The sequence below is a fragment of the Otolemur garnettii genome, unplaced genomic scaffold (assembly GCF_000181295.1).
Source record: "Otolemur garnettii isolate 467f Iridium unplaced genomic scaffold, OtoGar3 scaffold00016, whole genome shotgun sequence".
Lineage (NCBI taxonomy): Eukaryota > Metazoa > Chordata > Mammalia > Primates > Galagidae > Otolemur > Otolemur garnettii.
Window position 1 is genome coordinate 2,505,382 of NW_003852411.1, and position 11,507 is coordinate 2,516,888.

Here is an 11,507-nt window from a genome sequence, read left to right on the forward strand (position 1 = left end):
TTAGAGCTTGGGCTCTAACAGAAGTCAAATTATAATGAAATCCCACCTATGGCCCTTGGACAACTCATTTAACTTTACCAGATATTGTTCGTTTGCTTTCCTCCTCTGAGAAATGGAACAATAGCTACTATAACTTGTAGTATTTCTGTGGTGAAGATTAAAGCAGACAATGAATGCAAAGTACTTTGCTGGATACCTCGCATGTAATGAATACAGTGATTTTCAGCAATTGTTGTTTTTATACCATCTATCACTCATACCTCTCTTACATTGTTCAACTTGCTTTCCCCAGCTCTCTCAAAAAGCTATACTCTCATTAATACTATTTAGTTCCTAAAGATTTTTTAAAGAATATTTTTGAAGTTTTCTAGACATTTTCTCCTACCTGGACAGGAAGCAATTTGATGGGAGAGTTAAGAATTCAAATACTGAACTAAAAGTTGACCTTCCATTTGATCCTGTAATCCCATTGCCAGGTGTCTACCCAGAAGAAAAAAGAATCATTTTACCACAAAGACATTTGCACCAGAATGTTTATTGCAGCTCAATTCACAATTGCCAAGTATGGAAGCAACCCAAATGCCCATCAACCCACAAATGGATTAACAGTGGCATATGTATCCCATGGAGTACTAGTCAGCCATGAGGAAAGATGGAGACTTTATATCTTTTGTTACCTGGATGGAATTGAAATGCATTCTTCTTAGTAAAGTATCTCAAGAATGGGAAAAAAAGTATCCAATGTGCTCAATACTAATATTAGACCAATATATAAACAACTACAAGCTCACATGAATGATAAAACATAAATATAGTCTAGCAAGGGGGAGAGGAGAGAACGGGGAGGGTGGAGGGCAATTGGTGGGATCTCACCGAATGTGCACAATGTGGGTGGTCAGCAGCCCCCTGGGTGAAGGGCTCAACTACAACTTGAGACTGAAAACAATGCAACCTAAAAATTTGTACCCTCATATTAACTTGACGTTAAAAAAAAGAATCCAAACACTTCTCACAACATCCACTGATACCTGGTCCAAGACGCCATCATCTCTCACCTGTTGCTTCTCTCCACAGTGTTCTCCACTGATGCTTCAGGTCACCAGGCTCAATAATCTTCTACCACAAACAGATAATTTCGCTTTTCTGGTCACAACATTCTGATGGCCTCTCCTCTCACTGAGAGTGGGGACAAAGTCATCACAAGACCTGCGTCCCTGCGCCCTCACAGGAGCCTGTGTCTTTGTCTCCCTCCCGTCCCCTCTCACTCTCTTCCAGGCACACGGCTCACCTCGCTGTTTCTCCAACACCCGGGCATGTCTCCCCTCAGAGCTGACCTCATGCTGCTCTGCCTCCCTGGAACACCCAGAACGCTGTTCCTCAAAATCTCTGCTAGGCTTTCCCCTCATCTGTCTTTTCTCAAATGCTCTTTGGCTGTCTAACCCGAGATTATGACCCCCTTACCCACAATTTCTCTCCCTTTTCCCTGCTTACGCTTGTCCTTAGCATTTAGCAGCATGTGGCATACTACAGGATTTTTATTATTTTTATATGTTTTGTTTATTGCCTGTCACTTTATGATATATATTTATTTATGTGCATATTTTTATTGTTATGACAAATATGGTTTCAAATATTTTATAAATGTGATATGATACTTAAAAAAAAATCTTACATTATTAAGCATAGGACTAGAAATGCCACAGATACTCACTGGGGATTAGTGTCTTTTTGTATGTGAACCCAGACTTTTTTTTCTTCTATAAGCCTGCTTTGCCTGGTCCACTTTTATTTTTCTTATATACATTGAGATATAACTTAACGCCTCTCATTTAGATTATTATTTCATTTGATCTTGAAAGCATTCTCAGGAGGTTATTAGGTGTGTTATGTGGATGATATAGGGAAGGAGACGTAGCTTAGAACGTTCTTTAGTTCTTCTGTCCCCCAGACTTGGAGTCGCTCCTATTGTCCATGTTAATATTTATGGCTTATGGTTATTTTTCACCTCACAATGTTTTCTGTTTTAGTCTTGTAGGTCTAAACTATTAAAAATATTGTATGTTCACGTATGAATAGGAAACATCCACATACTAAGATAGTACTGAGTATGCAATTAGGGACTCTCTCTCCGTATATGTAATGAATTGGTTGGAGGGAGTTATATCTTAAATATTTATTTTTAGTTGGAGCAAAAGGTCTCTGAGAAAGAGTCACTCATATATTCCTCTCCCACGTACCTTACAAAGGCAAACACTGTAATCTAATCATATGTACCCTCACATTAATCTGAACTAAAAAAATTACAACTATAATTGACATTAAAATAATGAAAAAATTAATTATAACTTACATTTAAATGAAAGTTTCCTGTTTAAAATAAGTATTGATTTACTTATATTAACCTGATAGGGAGGCCTTGCTCACCCCCCTGAAGCTGGGTGTGAGCAGTCTCACACTGCCTGATGACCTGAGGGGTCCCCCTAATGGTTAGCCATTCTCTCAAGGACGATCTTGAAATGAATGCCAACACTGGTTAGGAAGAGTGAGCTTATGTCAAGACACTCAAATATATTTAGCTATACAAAGTCAAAATGTTAATTTTTTAAAAAATCGTATTTGAAATATATCTGAAATCATTTTTATATATACACACATATTTTGAATGTATGGTAACATGTAATTTTTTGTATCCTGCTTTTTACAAACACAATTTACATGGAATGAAATGCATAAATCCTAACTATTCAGTTGTCTGAATTTTGACAAAGGTGCATATCCTTGTAGCCACAACTCAAAACAAGGTATGTCACTACTCCATCACTCCAGAAAGTTCCTTTCTGTTTCCAGTCAATACTTACCCCCCCCCCCCACCTACCCCAGAGGACTATTTTCTTATTTCTGTCATCACAGATTAGATTTGTCTATTCTTGGACTTTATATAAACACCATATGCATTCTTCTATGTTTTTTCTTCACTCTATATAGTGTATTTTAAATCCATGTGAGTCTGTGTATTTTCTTCTTTACTATGACTGAGTACGACCATATCACTCAGGGTTCTCCAGAGAAAGAAAATGAATAAGATTTAGTTTAAGAAATTGGCTCACTGCTGGTGGGAATGCAAACTGATACGTTCCTTTTGGAAAGATGTTTGGAGAACACTTAGAGAACTAAAAATAGACCTGCCATTTGATCTTACAATTCCTCTACTAGGTATATACCCAGAAGACCAAAAATCACAATGCAACAAAGATGTTTGTACCACAATGTTTATTGCGGCCCAATTCATAATTGCTAAGTCATAGAAGAAGCCCAAGTGCCCATTGACCCACGAATGGATCAATAAATTGTGGTATATGTATACTATGGAATATTATGCAGCCTTAAAGAAAATAGAGATTTTGCCTCCTTCATGGTTACATGGATGGAGGAACATATTCTTCTTAGCAAAGTAGCTCAAGAATGGAATAAAAAGTATCCAATGTACTCAGCCCTACTATGAAACTAATTTATAGCTTTCATACGAAAGCTATAACCCAATTATAGCTCAAGAATATGAGGAAAGGGGAGTGGGAGGGGAGGGGAGGGGATAGGATAAGTGGAGGAAGGGTGTTTGGTGGGACCATACCTATGGTTCATCTTACAAGGGTACATGTGAGTCTTTCTAAATGTAGGATATAAATGTTTTAACACAATAACTAAGAAAATGCCATGAAGGCTATGTTAACCAGTTTGATAAAAATGTTTCAGATTGTATATAAAAGCAGCACACTGTACCCCATGACTGCATTAATGTACACAGCTATGATTTAATAAAAATAAATTGACTCAGTTAATTATGGGTCTTGGCAAGTCTAATGCCCACAGGGCAGGCCAGCAAACTGGAAACTCAGGTAAGAGTTGATGTCTAGTCTTGATTCTCCAATCTGTAGGGCAGGATGGCAGGTAGAAACTCAGGCAAAATTCCTATGTTATAGTCTGGAGGCAGAATTCCTCCTTCTCCAGGAAATATCAGATTTTGTTCTCAAGACTCTCCACTGATTGGAGCAAGCAGAGGCACGTAATGGAAAGTCATCTTTTTTACTCAAAGTCAACTGATTGTACTTGTACACATTAATCACCTCTAAAAATACTTTCCCAGCAACATTCTAACCTAATATTTGACCAAGCGCCTGGGCACTATAGCTTAGCCAAATTAACAATTAAAATTTAACCCTCACAATGACCATTCCATAATTGGCTTACCCATTCTAAAGTTGGTAGTCACTTAGGTTATGGACTGAATCACCCCTCTGATTTATAAGCTGAACTCCTAACTCCCAGTACCTTAGAAAGTGACTGTATTTGGAAAGAGGGTCTTTAAAGTTGTAATTATGTTAAAATGAGTCATTAGGGCAGGCCCTAATTTAAAATTGACTTTATCCTTATAATAAGAAGAAATTTGGACACACAGCGGGGAGGACAGCTAGCTATCTGTATGTCAAGGAGGGAATTCCTCAGATGAAACCAAGCTTGCTGACACCTTGATTTTGAACTTCTAGCCTTGGGAATTGTGAGGAAATAATCTTCTGTTGTTTACAGCACCCATCTGTGGTACTTTGTTGTGGCAGCTCTAAAAAACTGATATCACTTGTTTCCAGTTTTGGGCTATCATGAATGAAGCTTCTATGAATATGTAAATTGTTTTTAAAAATTAGTTAACACCTTTATTGATAGGTGCTTGCACTTTGTTGACTTTTTTGAACAAATCAAGTTGTGAACATTCATTACAAATTGAAACAAATGAAGTTCTTAAAAATCTCAATCAGATATGACTTTAAAGGTATGTTGAGAAAAAACAGACTTTGAAAAAAATATATCTGTTATTACCAAAAAGAAATCTCTTTAGGTACAAATAATAAAAACTCCACAGTGCATAGATAATGCAGATAGTTCTAGTTATCTGAAGAATGGGGGGCGGGGGGGAACAAGCACTTAAGGTCTTCAGCTCTGGTCTTTTTTTCAGTTTTCATTGTTGGACTTTTGTACATCAAATGCTTCTTTATTGATTCCTGTAGATCTATATATATATATTTTTTTTTGAGACAGAGCCTCAAGCTATCCCCCTGGGTAGAGTGCTGTGGCATTACAGCTCATAGCAACCTCCAACTCTGGGGCTCAAGTGAGTCTCCTGCCTCAGCCTCCCAAATAGCTGGGACCACAGGTGCCCACCACAACACCTGGCTATTTTTTGGTTGCAGCCGTCATTGTTGTTTGGTGGGCTTGGGCTGGATTCGAACCTGCCACCTTAGGTGTATGTGGCTGGTGCCTTAGCCACTTGAGCCACAGGCGCCAAGCCATGTCGATCTGTATTTTAATCTGGTGTCATAGAACTTCTCTCTGTGTACTTTTTGATAATTTATCTTTGGTTTTCAACAGATTGACTAAGATATGAGTAGGTATGATTTGGGGGGAGGGAATTATTCTGCTTAGAAATAGCTAAGATTTTTAGTCTGTTAGTTGATATCTTTCAACAATTTTAAAAATATTGACCCTTCTTCTTGATGATGAATTTCTTTATTTCTTTGTTCAGTTATTTCTCTTCTTCTTGTGACACTACAGTTACATGTATGTGAGAAAGTTTGATATTTCCACATAGATTTTAGACATTCTCTCTTTTCTCCCTCTTTTTCTGTTTTGTGCTTCAGTTTGAATACTTTTTGTTAAACCGTATTCAAATGTAATGACTTTTAAAATCGACTGTGTCCAGTTTTCTGATTAGTCCATTGAATAAACTTCTTATTTCTGATATCACTTTTAAAAAGAATTCTAGCATTTCGATTCTGTTTGAATAGTTTGCATCTCTTTGCTACAATTAGTTATCTGTTTTCACATGCCGAACATCATTTCTAGTATATACTTTATAATATTATAGTACTTTAAAGTTACTTTATTCCAACGTCTCTGTCATCTCTGGGTTTGTTTCTATTAACTGTTTCCTCTCTTACATAGAGATCATTTTTTCTTATTTAGATGTTTCACAATTTTTGACATGCTCTCTGTACCTTATGACTACCTTCTTGCATTTCAGGACAACTCAATGTCCCAAACTTAGTAAACGTGAATTCCACCCAGTCCTGGAAACAATTAGTTTCTCAAATAAAGAAACAAAATTCAGAGACCAAACCCTTAGGCCCTCGAGATAGTCATTGCTACTGGTTTGTCACTGCTTCGGGAACATGTCAGTGAAGTGTTTATTTATTTTTTAAAAAGAAAAATGTAGGAAAAAATATGTTTTTTAAAAAAGAAAAGATCATATTCATACTGATATATATATAATTATAGTGTGTTAATATATGGTTTTATATCTTTATAATTGTATACCTGTATAATTTTTGGTTTTGTACCTTTTCTCAACAAATACTTTTATATTGAAACTCTTGGCTCCTAATTATGCAGACATAATGATTTATTTGATTTATCCTATGTCATATACTTGTAGGAATTGTAAAATAACAACACGAGTGTTATAATCTATAAATAATGATACCAAATGCAAACTGTGATTTCTTTATGGTGATTTCCATCTTCAGGATATACTTCACGAGTGACAGACAGAAAAAGTACTGCATTTGAAAGGCATGTGAAAAAATTCTTCTCTGTGTGGTTTTGTGAACAATTTGATAAGCCATTAAATTTGTTTGTCTCAAAAAATGTTAGGGGACTGCTTAGCTTTCTTTCTAAAATAAGTATACATGTATTTTTGAGTATATAAAGCATCAAGCCTTTCCAACATTACAAAATGAGAGAGTTTTTAGCATGTGTCTATGTATACTATGTAATATATGTAAACTATGTATACGTTTATATATACATAAACCCACACCTGCACACACTCTTATATGTAGATATTCAGCTTCTTTTCTTATGCCTTGCTGTAGGTGTCCATCTCAATAATTTTTATCTTATCTATTGTTTTAAAATATGAATAGGCTCAGCGCCTGTGGCTCAAGTGGCTAAGGCACCAGCCACATACACCTAAGGTGGCGGGTTCGAATCCAGCCCAAGCCCACCAAACAACAATGACGGCTGCAACCAAAAAATAGCCGGGTGTTGTGGCGGGCACCTGTGGTCCCAGCTACCTGGGAGGCAGAGGCAGGAGACTCGCTTGAGCTTCAGCCCGGGAGTTGGAGGTTGCTGTGAGCTGTGATATCACAGCAGTCTACCCAGGGGGATAGCTTGAGGCTCTGTCTCAAAAAAAATAAATAAAATAAAATAAAAATAAAGTAAAATATAAATGAATTTAGATGTGTAGTTTCTATTTGAAAGCAATTCTTTACATTTAAAAATTAAGAAGACTTTCAAACAGAGTTTTATAGCTGCATGGCCTGGACTTGTAGTTAAACAACTATATCAGAATATTGCTTTGTTTTGTATTCTAAACAGACAGGAGAGTAGGACAGCATCTGCATAGAGACAGCAAGCACTGCAAAGCCTTAAGGAAACACAGTGGTGTCTTATAAATGGAATACCAGCACACATTTATGTGGTAATTTTCAGTTGTTTACACAGCAATTTTGCTATGAATTTATTAACCTAATTTTCATAAGAACCTAATAAGTTCCTGAAAATAGGGAAATGAAATGAGGACAAAAATGCCTTGCCCACTGCCTTGCCGAATTCACACTGCTAATTTCTGACAGAGAAGAGAGAAGAATTCAGGTCTCCAGCTTACGACCTCTACACGATAACGACACTGCCTCGCAAAGTACTTGTACTTATGAATTCTAGTGTTTTCTAAAGCCGTATTTTCTGTAGTTGTCATTAGTTACTCCCAATAAGTTTTAGAGGTAGAAAATCGTTTATTGCCTTTCAAGAGATTCATAATACATATTAACATGAAGCAGTCTAAAACGTCCTATATTATTGAAATATGTTTAATTTTGCATTTTTTTAATGTTTCCTAATTTTACAAGACCGGGGAACATTCCCCTTCCCCGCACTCCCAGACTCAGTCTGAGAAGCTGTGAAAGCCGCCTAACTTGTTACTGCGATAAGTGTCGTTGAATCCATTTAATGCTAACTTCGATCCACGATTATTTTCTTACTATACCCCAGGCTGAAGATTACAGTCTGTGTAGCTGGCCGTGTGCGGCACATTAGAAGCCACATTTTGAAGGTTTATGTTATGCTGGATTCAGTCAATGCTTTAGTGACCTAACAATTAGGCCTTCATTTTAAAAAGTGCGCCTATTGACAATATTTTACTCAGAGAAGATTCACCCATCCTTAGTTCCCTGACCGGCAGGAATAGCATCAGCAGCTGGCTGTGCTTCTGTGTGTTGCTAGCAACGAGAAACCACCACAGAGCAAGGCGCAGTCCGGAGCCGTCTGCGTTTTCTCATCTGTGAGCAGGTTCACTGACGCTGGACTCCACTGCGCCTGAAGATATAAAGAAGTGTTTACTATCGGAAACATGCTCTAAGCTAAACGGAGAGGCAAGTATAAATACAAACAGGGCAGAGCTACGCAAAGTAATAAAAAGTGAAAACTTTACCCTTTAGATTCATGGGGTGTTCCCTCTCTGTACAGGCCTGTGCCCTAGTTTTCTCTTCTCGTCGGGCAGCAGTCATATTGAACTAGGGCCCACTGGGACGGCCTCATTTTAATGTAATCACATCTTTAAAAACCCCGTTTCCAAATGCAGTCACATTCTGGGCTACTGGGAGCTAGAATTTCAATACATGAATTTTAAGAGAGCATGACTCCGTCTGTAACACTGTATTTGAAAAAACTACAGTCCTTGCAAAGAGGGGGATATAATGAAGCTCAGAGGAGTATAGTTTAGAATAGTTTGGGGTAAGTTATTTGAAAGCCTGGTTGGAAAACAACAGAGCTTTCTATAAAGGTGTTAGCAAAGGCCTAGAGGAAATAACTCCCCTGAAGGGTTGGGGCAGGGGAAAGGATAGTTTGGCTGTAGAGTTAGGGTTGGGGTAGGGTTGGGGTAGGGTTAGGGTACGGCACCTGGGGGAAAGTGCAACAAGAGAAGCTGACGTCAGGTCCCCCAGTGGTGATCCCCAGGGAGCACAATTCCATCTATATGGTATCCTTGTTCAGAACCCTTAAACTGAATCTGATCATCCAAGACATCTCAATTGTTAAATATTCTGGAAAACAACTTGTCTGGTCCTTTGAAAATGCCAATGTTGTGAAAAACGAAAAAGGCTGAGGATCCATTCTAGGAGGCTAAAGAGAAGTAGCAACTACTGCAATGAGTGATTAGTGATTATGTCCTTGATAAATGTGAATTAAAGAGTGGGATACAAGGACATTATTGGCATAACTGGGAAAATTTGAAAATGGACTGTCTGTTACATAGTAGCCTTGAATTAATGTTATGTTTCTTGAATGAAGTCATCATACTATTGTGTGGAGAATACCTTTTTCCTTAGGAGATAGGAGCAGAAGTACTTGGGTTTGAGTGTTACAATATCTACAAATAACTCTTAAATGTTTCAATATACCTTCTCCCCGAGGAGAAACAAAGATAGCAAAGGTTTAACATTGTGGAATCCAGGCAAAATATATATGGATGTTTCCTTTTTCTTTTCTTCATCTTTTAAAAAAAAAATCAACACCCCCTTTTTTGTTGTGAGACAGAATCTCATTTTGTCACTCTTGGCAGAGTGCCATGGTGTCATAGCTCATAGCAACTTCAAACTCTTGATTTTGAGCAACTCTCTTACCTCAGCCTCCCCAGTAGCTGGGACTAAAGGCGCCCACCACAACACCTGGCTATTTTTAGAGACAGGGTCTCACTCTTGCTCAGGCTGGTCTTGAACTCCTGAGCTCAAACAATCCACACACCCCGGCCTCCCTGAGTGCTAAGATTACAGGTGTGAGTCACTGTGCAGGGCTAATTATTTTTACATTCAGATTAATATGAGGGTACAAATGTTTAAGTTACACTGTTTTTAATTCTAAGGTAAAGTTCAAGCTGTAGTTGAGCCCTTCACCCAGGGGGTGAGCTGACTGGCCCCACACTGTGCACTTTCGGTGAGATCTTCCCAATCACCCTCCCTCCGCCCCTCTCCTTCCTCTCCCTTCCCCCTTGCTAGACTATACTTGTGTTTTTTCTTTCTTGTGGGCATGTGGCTATTTATATATTGGTTTCATATTAGTATTGAGTACATTCGATAATTTTTTTTTCCTTTCTTGAGATACTTTACTAAGAAGAATGTGTTTCAACTCCTTCCAGGTGAACACAAAAGATATAAGGTCATCTCTTCTTATGGCTGAATAGTCCATGGTGTCCATATGGCACAGTATGTTAATCCATTCATGAGCTGATAGGCGCTTGAGTTGCTTCCACAACTTGACAATTGTGACTTGAGTTGCAAAAACATTCTGGTGCAAACGTCCTTGTGGTAAAATGATTATTTTTTTCTTCTGGGTAGACACCTAGTAATGGGATTATGGGGTCAAATGGAAGGTTAACTTTTAGTTCTTTAAGAATTCTCCATAGTGGTTGGTTATATTAGTTTGCAATCCCACCAGCAGTGTAAAATTGTTCCCTTCTCTCCACATCTGCAGAGTTGGGACATTGTAATGTGGGCTAATCTTGCTGGAGTTAGGTATACCGTTTTTGCAACTTTTCTATAGATTTAAAAATCTCTCCCCAAAAGTAGAAGGAATATATATTTCCTTTGACATTTGAGTGCTCACAATTTTTTATTTTATAATTTATTTGCCACTCATTGAATATCTGTTGGTAAATAACCTCATAGCCACATCTTTCAGTTTTGGTGATTATTTTTGTGGAAATACTGCTTTATAGTCATCATTAAGAAGTATGTTAATGTAGTGTAACCTCATTATTACCCTAAAAATGATAACGGATTTTGGATAACTAAGAGCCAATATTTTTCCTGGGCAATAGTCTCACGTAATACAGTCGTATCCCAATGCTTGCCACCATTATGAAACCTTTTAGTGTTCTAAGTGTACATGAAATAATGAAGATGAATTTTTCATGAAATAAAATTCAATAAATACTTATTAGATAATTCATTTATGTCTCAGTTAGGCATGGGCCAAATTGTAGAATTACGGATATACAAATGGCCCGTTCACTCTAGGAAATGTGAGGCAATAATAAGACAATGATTTTCACCTGCCTCAGGAATCAAGCAAAAGGTGGCATGATTTCCTGGTAGCAGTGAGATTTGGAGAAAGAAACTTTGATAAACTGCACTGAGGCCAAAAATCTGAGTTGTTCCTAAGGAATTACGGCTTCTAGAAACTTCCAAGAATGAATAATTCTTCTTATTTCAAGTTATACTAATTTTTCTAGCTAAGAAGTATTGGTCATGCCAATTCCTTGGTAATTTGCTTTCTGCAGGCATCTGGAGAAGTCATTTTTAAAAAATAGACTTTCTACTTACTAAGTTGTTTAACACCTGCTCAGATAGTTATTAGTTGTTTTTCTAGAGGAGTTTATGGCTGACTCACACTCATTCACTCAGATC